Raw genomic sequence first — 13865 nt, 5'->3', positions numbered from 1 at the left:
TCCTGGAGGCCAAGCCCGTGAGGGGCCGTCTGGTGGGCTCGCCAAGTGACTGGCAGGGGCCCCAGGAGCAGCCGGCGGGTCAGGGCTGGGATCGCAGGACGCTTCCACAGTGAGGTAGGGCCTGTTCGCTTCCTGGGCCGCTGTCACTACCGCAAGCTGAGCGGCTTAGAGCAGACACGGTGTTCTCCCCGTCTGGGGCTGGGAGCCTGAGAGTAGGCTGTGGGCAGGGCGGTCCCTCCTGAGGCTCCGGGGGAGGCGGCGCCTGGCCTCACTCTCAGCCTTGGTGTTGCACCAGCCTTGGCTGCTCTGGGCTCGTGGCCGCGTCACTCCCAGGCCCGCCCTGTCTCGCGCGGCCTCCTCCTCCGTCTTCCCTCTGGCTCCCTGGATTCAGGGCTCACCTGGATAATCTGGGACGATCCTGTCAGCTGATCCTTACTCGTGACGCCTGCAAATAGGGAGCGACACCCCTACTTCTAAATAAGGCCCTGTCCACGGGGGCCATAGGGTCGGAGGCAGAGGTACCCTTCGGGGGCCAAGCCTGCCCACTGCAAGTGGCAAGAAGGAGCCAGAACCGCGCTGCGTGGTCCCCGGGCAGGAACGGCCCCCGCACTCGCCACTCACCCCGACTCGCTCTGCGCCTGTCGCCACCCACCCCGCCGTGCCATGACAAACGCGGGGAGGCATGGTCACCGCCCAAGCCCTCCACACCTGCCTCCAGGAGTGGCACCTGTCAGCTGTGCACCGTCCCCCAGTTGCTCCCTCCTTCCCCCTCCCCCAGAGTCAGGTCCGAGGCCTCCGAGAGGCCCCTCCTAGGCCAGCCACCCCCTCTGACAGCCAGCCCCTTGGCCATCAGACCTGCCTCAGGTCCCTCTCTGGCCATCTGGAGAAGACTGCTCCATCTCTAGGACCCCCCAGAACACTGGGTCTCCCCAGACTCCTGGATGAGGACCATAGTCTGGCCTGGACAGTCTCCAGCGGGGAGAGGTGGGTGTCGGGGAGGCCCCCTGTCGCCCCCAGAGCTGCCCCTTCCTTGGGGTCCTGCCTTTCCCATCAGAAGCGCAGGGACTGAAAGAGCACACGTCCAGTTTTGAAGGGGTTCAACAGAGGGGGTTCCAGCAACATCTGAGGCTCTAATTCTTTTAAACAACAAGAAGGACAAGAGAAAGATCCTGGAAAACGGAGGAGCCCAGGTGAGAGACACAGTGAGCAGGAATCTGCACCGGCCCAGGGTTGGGGGCCCAGCCTTGGGGGGCCCAGCCTGGGTGCCTGTCTACCACCCCCATACCCCCTCCAGGCCAGTCCTCGGACCTCTCACGGACTGTCTCGGGGACCACCTGGTTTATGCGCATGTGTGTCATGTGACTCTGGATGCACCCCACCCCCAGCCCCCAGCAAAGGGGTTTCCCTTAGTTCAGGACCAGTCTTCACACCCAGGCTGGGACCCTCCCCGCTTCATCTTTTGTGACAGCGTGTGACCAATAAGCAGCCCCTTTCCTCCTGGGTGGTTTGCCACCGAGGCCTGCCCAGCCCCCAGCTCATCCCTGGGAGCTGGGAGTGTAGGGGGCAGGGCTCAGGCCCCAGGAGCACCCGGTTCAGATGTGGGGCCGCTGGGACTTTGCCGGGGGTGTTCCTCGGAGGGCCTCTGCCCCCAGGGCTCTCAGAGGGTGCATGCAGGGATGGCATGGGCCCCCGGGAAATTAGAAGATGGACACTTGGAGGGGCAGTCGCTCTGGGGACCAGAAGCTCAGCTCTGTGTTCAGGGCCCAGCCAGGTCGGGCATCACACTTAGAGACCAATCCGCCATCCTCAGAGTGCGGCCCCACTCAGCTTAGTGGAGGGGTGGGAGGGGGACCCCGGTGGAGTGAGGCCCGCCCTGCCCTGGAGCTGAGACCCTGGGGAGCAGCTGGGGAGGCAGTGGGCGGGGCCAGCCTAGGGTCCTCCCTGGCCATGTCCCCCTGCCCCACCCCGACGGACGGCCTTATTATGACTGAGTCTTCAGTCGCTGACCACGAACCTTTCCCCTGCCATCTGAGTCACACTGCGAGGGAGATTTCTCAGGTCAGCAGTGCGGTTACGGGGCCTGAAAGTGGCTCAGACAGTCTTCCCCCACACCCTCACCCCCACCTCTTCACCCCCCGATTCACCCGTTCTCTAGTTCCCTCCTTTCTTCTGCTTCACCCCCACCCCAGAGCGCTCCCTGGAGGTGAGGAGGGAGGCCAGTGCAGGGAGGCCCACCCTTACTGTCCTGGGGTCCAAGGAGGAGGCAGGAATTGAGGGGGACCCCTGAGACCCTCTGGGGCTGTCCCGCCGCCTCGGGCAGCCCAGCCTACACTCCTGGGCACGTCCAGCTATTTGTTCACCGGTGCACTCCCAGCTTCCGGGACAGGGCCTGGGCCTGGGCCTGAGCGGGCCCTACGGTGGCTCCCTGAGTCACGGTGTGAGGGACAGATGGTCGTGTGGCGGGCGGGCACTGTGCCAGCCGAGGAGCCCCACCCGGGCTCCCTGACATTCTGAGCACTCACGTACGTCCAAATATTTGAAAAGTCATCAACAACCGAACAGACGGTTGAGCCAGACACACCCCGCTCCCAGCCCTGATAAATACACCTGCACAGCCGGGGCAGGGCGAGGCCCCCCCGGCTCCCCAATTCCCCCTGGCCCTGCGAGTGGCTGCGGCCCACAGGTGCACACACGGGCCCGGGAGGTAGGCTTCCAGCGGCTTGCCTGAGGATCTGGGGTCTCGTTGTCCAGAGGTGGGGTAGAAGGGCAGCAGAGCCCCAGGGACGGACCTTGTGCCCAAAGCCCTCCGACCCCGTGGGAGGGGTGGAGAGGGGCCTGCATACGCCAGGCCCGCCCGAGTGGTGAGTGTGCACAGGAAAGCACGCTGGTGATGGCTGGTGGGGCTGACGCCAGGCAGAGAGCGCTCCCACCTCAGGGTCACTAAGACTTTCGGGAACCCCCCGGACTTCCCAGGACACCAGCCTCAGCGTCCTCATCTGCAATTTGGGAATGGCCACAGGGCCCGCCCGCAGGGATGCTGGGGGCATTCACTGAGATCACGTGTTTCCCCCGCTTAAGCTGTGCCTGACACCCCGCCGCGTCCTGCGGGGACCTTGACGACCGAGGCCCGTCTTCCCCGCGTCGGCCCCTAGAGGGCGCGGGGCGAGGCTGAGCTCGCCGTGAGTCTCCCGCCCGCGGCCGCCAGGGGGCAGCACAACCCGAGAGGCCCGGCTGCGCGCCCCTTCCCCGCGCGAAGGGAGGGGAACCTCGAAACCTGGCCCGAGAGGCCCTGCGCCCCGGGGACAAGTGACAGTGACACCGTGGTTGACAGTGACATCAGCCCTAAGGCTGGCCTCGTGCGAATCCGGGAAAACCGCGGGGGCAAGCATGGGTGTCCGGGCCGGGCTGGGAGGGAGCGGGCGCGGGGGAGCCCACCCCTGGGGTGGGGAGGGCGGGGGGCCGGCGGGGCCAGGCGGTGGCCCTGTCCCCAGGCGGGCTGGGCAGCAGCGTAGCTCCCCCAGGAGGCATGTAGTGCACATCCACGTCCGCCGGAGCCACCCCATAGCAGGACCCCCCCAAACCTCCCTCGGGACTCTGCGGCCTCCGCACCCCCTAGGATGGCGAGAATCGTGGACAACAAGGGATGGAGAGGGTGTGGAGAGGGTGTGGAGATGGTGGCCCCTCCTACACCGCTGGCTGCATGTGAAATGGTGCAGCCGCTGTGAAAACAGTCTGGCAGTATCACGATCAACACGGAGTCCCACGTGACCCGCCGCGCCAGTCCTAGGAGCCACCCACGCGCGCTGAGAGCCCAGCAGCGGTGCTCCCCGGAGCCGAATGTCCAACCGAGGGCGACGGGTAAGCAAACGTGGCCTGTCACACGACGCGGTCACTGTCACTCAGCCGCGAAAAGGAGTCGCGTTCTGACACCTGCTACATTGTGGATGAATCTCAAAAACGGGCTAGGTGACAGAAGGTCAGCAAAGTGTGACTGCGTTTCTCTGAGAAGGCCGGAATTGGGAAACCTACAAGTAGGTAAGGGGTGGCCTGGGACTGGGCCTGGGCCTGGGGACGGGGGCAACGCCGGGGTGACAGCCAAAGGGCATGGGGCTCTTTCCCAGGGGATGAAAATGTTCTACCATCGACTGTGTGCTGTTTGCACGTATGTGCAAATACACTGAAAACACCGGCTTGTCCACTTTAAAAGGGTGAGCTCCTCGGTACGCGATCACATCTCAATAAAGCTGTTTAAAAAAAAGACACATCAGACCCCCTTTGTCCAGACTGCCGCCTCAAGGCCCCTGAAGGGACAGTCTGGCACCACCACAGCCCAAAGGAGGGTGGGCTGAGAGACCTCGGCCCCCATGGCCCCCACGTATCCATGACTCATGACTCTGGGGTCCACAGTCCCCGATGACAGAGGCCTGGGCTTCAAGCAACAGGCAGGCAGCGTGGCCAAGGGTCCCCTGTGGGCTCTGCCCTCCGCCCTCCCAGGACCACCTCCCAGCCTCACCCCAAGGTTGTCAGCTGAGGTGAGCAGAGGCACCTGTTGTTTCTGCTGCTGAGGACACAGTCACCCTCCCCCATCATGACCACTCCTGACCTGCCTGGAGTTACCAGCCCACCTGCCCAGCCTGCCACTTCACCCCTGGGTTTGGGCTCGGGGTGGGCTCTGATTGCTCCTCAAACTTCAGCCTGCATCAGAATCACCTGACAGGCCTCTTAAGACAGAGACAGATGGTACCCAGCCCCAGAGATTCTGAGTCAGAGAACCTGCATCCATGCCAAGTTCCCAGGAGAGGCTCCTGTGGCTGGGGCAAGCCCACACCTTGAGCACCTCTGCCCTAAGCCAAGTGCCGCTGGAATGGCATGTGTTCAATTCTGCCCATGAGAGGTGGGCCAGGACTTCAGTTTTCCTCTTAGAGGAAAGGCTCTCTATTTCCTGGAACCTGTCATGAGACTGGGTGCAAGGTCTGGAGCTGCTGCAGCCACTCTGAGACTCTGTGGGCAAAGCCATCTGAGCAGGAAGCCGACACATAGGGGAGGTCCTTTGTGCCCAGCACCTGCCCATCCCTCTCCTTGGCCTCTTCAGGGCTAATGACATTTGCCTCCAGTCCATCACAGCTCTTGTGCCCAGGGCCTGCTCCACATCAGAGGGAGTGTCGGCCATCAACTTCTGTCTGCTCCTTCCATTCTCTCACACTGACACCCGTTCCGTGTCTCTTCAGTCTCAAAGGACACCATTTTCTTTCATTTATTACTACATCCATGCGTACTCACAGAAGTCGCGCTTTCCCTAAACATTCGCTTGCCTATGTAGGAACGCATGGAAACAATATGGAATTATTTTGTGTTTATGCTTTTATCCAACTTTTTATTTTGAAATAATGTCCACTGTACAGAAAAGCGGCAAACTTCCTACTGTGGAATTAAAGAGACTGAAATAGGAGTCAGGCACAGAAAACAGATGTGTGGCTGCCAGGAATCAGGGACAGAGGGGACCGGGAAACGGGTGTGGCTCACAAGGGCACCAGGAAGGAGGCATGTGGTGTTACCGCTATTTAGCGTCTTGACTGTAGCAGGGAACACGGGAACCTAGACATGTGATCGAATTCTATAGCGTTCAATGAACGCACATGAGTGAGGGTGAGACTGGAGACATCTGAACAGCTCTGCTGGTTTGCATTAGTGGTTGTGATGTTACATTGCAGATGTGTAAATAACTGCCTTTGGAGAAACTGGGAAAACTGCACAAGAGATATTTCTGTAGTATTTATTACAACTGTGTGTGAATCTGTAATTATCCAGATAAAAATTCAATTAAAATATAATAAAACCTCAGTGTAGAACCTGGAAGAAAAAAAAAGGAGTCAGGACAGGAGAGACGTGGCCTTCATCTCCCCCAGGAAGGCGCCCGCACTGACAATCCAACAGGGAGAAGAAAGCCGCTCTCTGCCCCGGGGTGGCCCAGAGCTATGACAACCCTGCCAGGGAGAGGCCTCCGTCCTTCAGGCCCCTGGCTCCTCCAGCTCCTCCCAATTCCCCTCTCCCCCTGCAAAAGCAAGTTCCCCGCCCTGGTTCTCCGGACCTGCCTGGGGTCCACCCCATCTGGCACATCCTGAACGGCAATTCCTCTGGCTATTCCTGAGTGAACTCGCTTTTGCTGGTAACAGAACTGGCTATTATATTATGATAGATGACATATTTCGTTTCAGCAGTGGAACCCAAAGGAGGCAACCCCCCGAGAGATGACAGCTCCTGGACTCAAGTGAGGTGCCCGCCCGGAAGCCCTTGCTCACCGCCGCTGTGAATCGCTACCTGAGTCTGGCTTGCTGCGACGTCTCTTGGATTCCAAGCTCTGCTCTTTTTGTGTTTTGAGTTCTCAGACTTAACCAGGGATCCAGAAAGCCTGCGTCCTTTCTGGTTCAAGGCTTTGTCCTTGGTGAGAACTCAGTTTTTTCTGGAGCGCGGTCATGGGGTTCTCGACTGGGGACATTCTAACTGGGATCTAAGAGTTTGTTTTAAACCCTCTGGAGTCTGGCTGGGACTTCGGGCCACTCTTGGGTTTCTAGGGGAACGCAGGGAAGTGGGATCCTGACCATCCCAGCCTGCCTTCAGGCCTCCGGCCAGTTGCATGTTTAGAAACTATGGACCCCAGAGATGCACATTGTAACTAAGCGTGCCGAGCAAACTAGGAGTAACCTGCAATTACAGTTGCCACTACGGGGAACTTTCGATCTTCCGGAACTCTTTTCTTAAGATTACATTGGAGGACCGTGGTTCTAAAATTAAGTAAAATTAATGGTAGGTTTATTTTCATTCGTACCTGGGAGTTTCCAAATGTGCGCAAAACTCTAAAATCGCCTCTTTGCAAGATACCATTTCTAAATTGGCCAAAACCACCAAAAAACTAGAAAAGAACAAAACGGCTTACCAAGCCTGGTGCTTGCTCCTTGTGTTCCCTCCCCCAGCTGCTTTGTCTTGCGCACCATCTTGAACATCTTCCTCCCTCCCTTTGTCTCAGACCCCCGCCACTTGTCTCAGACCCTGCCCCTTGCCTCAGACTCCACCCCTTTGTCTCAGACTCCACCCCCTGTCTCAGACCGCGCCCCCAGCAGCCTTCTTGTGGTCGCCAGCAGCCTCACCCCATCCCACGCTCTCCTCTGCAAAAAGCTGCCCCTTTACAACTGGACCCAAATGCTAAGCCTTTAATTATTGTTTCTAAGTTAACTGGAGCAAGTAACAACTGGAAGAAAAGATTTAAATAGCAGCTGTCCTAGATTTTTCATAATAGACCGGTATACTCCAAGGCTCCTGGGAGGAAACCTGCTTTCTGCTTCTGTGTGTTTGCTGCAGTTGCTGGTAAATCATCTCCTGTTCAAAAGGGGGAAACTTTTGTTTTAAGTAAGTAAGGGGCACCCTTAACAGAGAGGACTCCCAGCCTCTCTGGAGACAGTGTAATGCGTTCTTTGGCTGGTCTGCAGGAGCTTCTGAAAGAAAAATAAAAGACAAGCCAGCCCCACGGACGGCTGTGAAAGCACCCTTCCGCCCGCCCGAGGCGCAGCTTGGGTCTGACTGCGCCTGCGCTTACTTCTGGGCCGCGCCTAAGACTGGAGATGGAGCCGTAGGTCCCTGCTTGCTTCTGTCTGTATTTCCACGTGTCTGTATATATATGTATGTTGTAGGTGTGTGGTGTAATTTTTCTCTTCTACTTCCGGTTGGTACTGTTAAAATTTATTTGTAAAAGAGTTCTAATTAATTGGCTTAAAAACAAACAAGCGCTTATATGGATTAACACATAACAGACTGGCCTATGTGCTTTTCATCCTTACGTGATCCGGGATTAATTCTGGGGGAGTTGTTGGCTTAAGTAAAATAGGCATGTCTTTGGGGTGATCAACTCTGAGAGCAATGCAGGCATACAGTGGTCATCCTACCTGGCTTTATTGGTCAGACACGTCCATATTATCTTTGCTAATAAATTTATCAGCAAGGAAAATAACTTGGTAATATAAACATTTTCGTGAGTGGTCTGAACGTGACTGTCGAAAACAAGTGAACTGAATGGATGTGAGCGGGATAGAAGTTTCTAGGTAAATCTTTTCAATGGCTTCCTCCAAACTTTTTGGCAACCTGAAGCCCTACAGTTTTGCTAAGCTAAATTAAATGATGGATAAGCATTAAATGCCTAGATCATTCCTAAATAAGATAAAATACTAAAACATTACTAAAAATAGGTTCATCCACTTTGCAAAGGAACCAAAGATATTTTGGTCTATTGGTCAACATGCCACATTGGAAAATGCACCATGAGGATGATGTGCTGTTAGGAATTCTGCAATGTGTTCCTAAATCTGCCAGTCCTGGACCATTCACAATTGTTTACAGCTACTAGAAATAATAAGGGGAAACAACTCTGTGTACAAGGAAAGCAGTGTGGTTTTGGTGAGGAAAGGTATGAGAAATGGGAATTAATTTTGTTGAGGGAAAGAAAGTAATTTTGTCCTAAAGTGAAGCTGGTTGTTTCAGACTAGGAAAGAGAAAAGACAGGACGAAAGCTGGATGAAAATATTAAGTTGTAGGTTCGTGGAAAAGGAATCTTTGAAAACAGGAACTTTATGTGCAGTCAAGCTGGCTAAGGTTGAATTACTGTTAAAAGCGTATTAAAAATAAACTTTAAAATCAGTACTGCACTTACGTAAAACTAAAACGAAGTGTCTTTCATTTGCTAAAAGGCCAAGGTTTGCTGAGCCAGTCCCGCTGGCGCTGTGGCTGCCTTGGTCAGAGCCTTGATTACTTAAGAAGTTAAGAGCCTCGCAGTGTCGGGAGGGTGACATTTGCTTAAGCCTGTGTAACCTTTTGTGCTTGTTGTCTCATTACTTTGGCCAGATTGATAATTATCATTTCTTAGTGGTTTGTAGTCCTATCCAGCCAAATGTCCAAAACCTTTTGAGATTTTTGACAAATCCCCAAATTGGGTTCTAAATGAAGTCTTTCTGACCTTGAACTAACTCTGGGTTCTTCCAGAGGGCCCCTGGAATATCTCAAAGGATTTGTCTCTCACCTGGTAAAATGTTAAACTAAGCAGGCTTATTTGGTATGTTAAATATCATCAGATGCTTGTCAAATAAGAAGGAATACTAAATCTTTTTACCTTATATTGTGTAGGTATATGCTAATATAACTATTCCAAGGTTGTATGAAATTCCTGAAGTTCTGAGATGTCCTGATATAATGTTATCAGTCATAATTTAAAAGTGTATCACCGAAATATGCAGGTTTTCATTGTCAATTCCATAATAATGAACTTTTACCAAAATCTTTGATAATAAGCATTTTCAAGTCTTCTTGTCATTTATAGGCTGTTATTGCTTTATACTAAAATTAACTTTAATCTCAGAGAAATTCATGGAAAGATCTCTGACAGGTACTCTGGAATACAAGTTTTTGATAACTTTAAGATCATAACACTGAACTGATTGGGTAAGAATTTCTAAAACTCTAATGGAAAACTGATTGCCTTAATGTTTTGTCTCCCAGATGTAAAGGACCCCCTTTGCTCCTCTCCTTTAAACTATCTATAACTTAGGGAATTTAGAAAAGTGTATCTTCTCAACCAAGGATGAACCATTCATCTTTCTCTCCCTACCTGCTCCTCCGAAAGTTCTGAAGTTCTGATTAAATGCCCTTGTTGTCGTGACGATGTGTGCACTTGCATAGGTTTGATGGGAGTCTCTGTTCTTTGTAACAGGATGCCCAGTGCACCTGGATCCTGCTTCCTTTGATCCAGAGCTGATAAGGCAGACAAACTTTAATACTGTAAAGGCCTAATTACATCTATTAAAAATAGCCAGGCTCTGGTAGAACACTCTTTTTGCAGTGCATTCCCAGGAGACGAAAACAAACATCACTCTCTACAGCCTGGGGATTTTGTGTCCTGGAAAAGGCACCTCCAAAAGGATTCTCTCCAGCCTCATTGGAAGGGCCCCATCAAGTACTGTGGACTAACCCTTGTTACTCAGATAAGGCCTTGTGAAGTCTCTGATTCATGTGTCTTCCCTCCAACCTGGGACTTGACAACTGGGGAGGATCCATCCTGGCACCACTGCACACGGAGATTCTGACTCTAGATCAGTGATGCTTCCAAGGAAAGATCTTGGTCAAAAGGGGGAAATGAGGAATGAATTAAACCTCAGCTGAAGCAGTACCAGGACAGACGTGTAGGGGGCGCTCTCATGCCCACCTTGCATCTTCAGTTACCCCAAACAGAAAGAGACAGGCACCTTCATCTCCCACAGAAAGTACTTACTCTGTAACGGGAAGAAGGAAATGCTCCACCCCTGACAGCCCAGCCCATCAGAGACTGTCCAGCCTAGCCAATGAGAAGCCTCCATATGCTGGACTCCCAGCTCCTCCAAGGGACTCTTTGCTTATCACAGCCTCTCCCAACTCCCCTCCTTTTCCAAGAAACTGGTCTCTGTGCCCTGAAAGACGAATTCAGGCTCAGAGACAGAGTTTTGGGAGAATCAGAAATGAATGGCTTTATTGTTTTGCCAGGCAAGGGGGAGTCCCAGCAGGCTAGCTCCTTAGACACTGTGAATCCATCTTGGGGTTGGGGTCTTGAGGTTTTATAGAAAACTGGATGGAGCAGAAGAGTAGCAGCAACCAGGGGCAGTTTGTGGTGCTGTGTTCTTCTTAGGCTTGATAAGTTCATCTGGTGTCACTGAAAACAGGGTCTGTCGATTCTTCTGAGGTGATCAACTTGGGACTTTCTTTCTGAAAAACAGCATCTGGGTTAAAAAAAAATAAGCTATTTGGGATAAAAGAATGTATAGGGAAGGTTAGGGGCTATTTTAGCAAAGCAATAGAGCGAGTAAACAAAAAGAAAAACAAGGTGTGCCAAAATGAATCAGCTGACGGCAGCACACAGCCTTGGCATCAGGGAAGCCGCTTTGTTAGCTGTGTTCGTCAGATTTCTGCTCTTACATCCCCTCCTTTGTTCTGTGGAGCTGCCTGGAGTCCACCATAGTTTGCATATCCTGGATTGCAATTCCTCTGCTATTTCTGAATAAACTCATCTTTGCTAGTGAAGTAACTGGCTATTATATTATTAAAGTTGACACTTACTTTTTGGTACAGTATTTGCTGAATTTACTCTGCTTCAGCCCTAGGTTCTGCCTTTTCTCCAAGAACCCATGGTTCCTTTCAGGTGGAAAGTGGTGGTTAGAAACCAAGATCTGGGCCCCAGGGATGCTCATTGCTACCAGGCTAGCATGATTTCTAGAGCTGGAAAATACATGTATGTCTCTACATACATAAGTGCAGACACACGTCTGCATCCCTGTCAGTGTCTTTCTGCCTTAAACTGTGAATTTGCATGGCTACCTCCAACTTCAGTCCAGCCCAGGAGTTGGTCTAACCCACTCCCTTTCCTTTCTTGCAACTCCCTTTGACAGTGAGAAACCTAGCCTTCTTCATCACTTACTCACATATCTGCTTATTTGCTCCCCTGACAGGCCAACAGCTGGTCCCCATGAAAGGGGGGGGATGGAGGGAAGAGGCTTAGCGACAAGACCTGAAGGGTCTGAGACATCCCCCTGCTTGCAGCCAGCAAGTGGGCCTGCCCATGTCCTGGATGTGGCCAAACACCCAAGACAAAGGAGTTAATTCTCATGGGGTAGTGGGCACTCTGTTTGCAGCGGTGCCCCTTGCACCCAAGCCCCATTGGCTCATGAGGAGTGCTCAGGTGTCATGCACATGGCTAAGGAACCCTGGGCCGGGAAACACCAGTCTTTTCAAGGGATGGCTGGTAAACCTGCCCATCCCTGCTCATGTTGGACAGCAAAGACCTGCCCTTCATTAGGGGAGAGACCCTCTTTGTTCATGGTGATCTGCTGACAACAGCCCTGAAAAGATAGTCAAACAAGAGCTGCCAAGGCCGAAGGAGGTGGCAGCAGCGGAGGGGCCAGAGGTGGGCAGGGTCTGGATCAATTCAAAGGCTGAACTGGTGGGCAGACTAGGGGTGGGTCCCAGAAAAGAGGATTCAGGAGGATCCTGGGGGTTCTGGCTGAGTGTCAAGCGGCTGATGGAGCAGTGAATGAAGCAGGAATCTTCAGGTGGAGGCAGGAGTTCTGTTTCACGACATCCAAGAGCCGTGGAGAGGAGGAGGAGCCGGTGCTACATCTGGAGGCCAGGGAGAGGCTGGTTGGGTGAATATGGGTCCAGATGTGTGAGACACAGGCCACCCCAAGTCAGGTAAGTCCCGTGCGTCCTACTGACAAGGGCTGCTCCCCGTGCTTTCTCTCCTGGTGGTTGTCCCGGTCTTCTTCCACAACAAATGCAGTGGTTTGAAGCGACATCCATTTTTTAGCTCACAGTCTGTGGGTCAGACGTCCAGCATGGTCGCATCAAGGACACAGCCTTCTCTCCTGGTGCCTGGGATCCTTTCTGAGCATGATCCCTCGGGTGGCAGAATCCAGGTCCCATGGCTGTGCCCTGAGGTCCCTGTTCCTCGAGATGTCGGCCAGGGCTGCCCCCGCTGTAGGGAGCGTCCACAGTCCTTCTCATGCTTGGGACTCTGTGACCTCCTCTTCTGCCACCAGCTGGAGAAAACGCTCCTCTTCCGAGAGCTCAGTGCCAGGTCAGGCCCCCCGAAGTCCGGGCACTCGGACCCCGAGCCCCGTCAGCGCACAGCGCCCGATACATCACTCTGCAGTCCGGGTCCCAGGGCTAGTGCGGAGCCTCGTCGACCACAGCGGTGCGTGAACCGCCGCCAGTTCCTTGGCGTGGGCTGGACGGTGCTTCCTCTGTGGGCCTGAGTGAGTAACAGCAACTCGGAAAGTTCCAGGAACTGTGCCTCCTGTTAGAAGTCAAGACACAGATAAACTTTTTGAGACGGGGCTGTACATCAAATGACGCATTATTAACAGTTCACATAACCCAGATCCGAGCGCCGGGGACTCCTTGTCAAGGAGGAATGTTATCTTTAAGGGCTCGTCTTAAGTTGCTCTGCACAGTTGAGGGGGGAGTTCTGCTGACCGGGAAGGTTTGGTCGATGTAGAATGCAGATACACAATGCACAGCAGGGGAGAGAGGGCCAAAGGGCAGAGAAGACTTTTGCTTACGTTTTTCTTGTCTTGCTATAAAATTCGAGTTTCATTTCACAGCTTTGGGAGAAAAGGCAAGGTCCTTCTCTCTTTCGCACGCCCAGCGGACGCCGCGTAAGGACGAGGCTGCAGTCTGCAAGTCAGGAAGCGAGCTCACAGCTCGTCAGAACCTTGACCTTGGACGTCCAGGCTCCAGGACGATGAGGAACTCAGTTTCCGCGGCTTAAGTCACCCATTAAAGGTATTTTGTTATGAAGCCCAAGCCAGCTAAAATGAGATTCTCTGGGTCGCCTATGTTCAAAACCTTGTCTTCTGGGAATAAAGATTTTAGGTCTTCTTTGCAAACCCTTGCCCCTTTCTCTTCTTGCTTTCTTGGCGCCACGAGGCCAGGACGCTGGGGAGAGCGGTGGGAGCTAACACTCCCCTCCCCTCCCTCTCCCTCCCCTCCCTCTCCCTCCGCCTCCCCTCCCTCTCCCCTCCCTCCCCCTCCCCTCCCTCTCCCCCTCCCTCCCCCTCCCCTCCCTCTCCCTCGCCCCGCCTCCGGGAGGCCCGGCGCAGGCGCACTAGGGCCACGCGCGGAGACCTGGGAGCCGGCGAGGGCGGGGCGGCGGAGGGCGCGGGCCCAACGGCCAACGCGGCCCCGCGGAAAATCGCGCGCCAGGCCCCGCCCGCGGTTTGAACTGGAGGCCCCGCCCCCGCCCCCGGCCAATCAGCGGGCGGGGCGGCCGACGCCACAGGGACCCTCTGTGGGCGCGGAGC

At 54.2% G+C, this 13865-nt stretch overlaps 2 long non-coding RNA genes across 3 annotated transcripts; both read right to left on the bottom strand.

Moving 5' to 3' along the window:
- Positions 1–7194: 7194 nt before the first annotated feature.
- Positions 7195–9772, bottom strand: LOC140697029 (uncharacterized). Of its 2 annotated transcripts, none has more exons than XR_012073862.1 (2): positions 7592–9772; positions 7195–7490 (listed from the first exon to the last, which is right to left on the bottom strand). It is a non-coding gene; the product is annotated as an uncharacterized lncRNA (long non-coding RNA). The 2 variants fall into 2 exon arrangements; XR_012073863.1 differs by having other exon boundaries at positions 7195–7487.
- A 749-nt stretch (positions 9773–10521) lies between these two features.
- On the bottom strand, positions 10522–13511 carry LOC140697028 (uncharacterized). The gene is made up of 3 exons (XR_012073861.1): positions 13125–13511; positions 11128–12859; positions 10522–10776 (listed from the first exon to the last, which is right to left on the bottom strand). It is a non-coding gene; the product is annotated as an uncharacterized lncRNA (long non-coding RNA).
- Positions 13512–13865: the final 354 nt, after the last annotated feature.

The sequence above is a fragment of the Vicugna pacos genome, chromosome 6, assembly GCF_048564905.1.
Source record: "Vicugna pacos chromosome 6, VicPac4, whole genome shotgun sequence".
NCBI classification, from domain to species: Eukaryota; Metazoa; Chordata; class Mammalia; order Artiodactyla; family Camelidae; genus Vicugna; species Vicugna pacos.
Note: the sequence above shows the minus strand (reverse complement) of the source record. Positions and strands in the feature narration are given on the sequence as shown.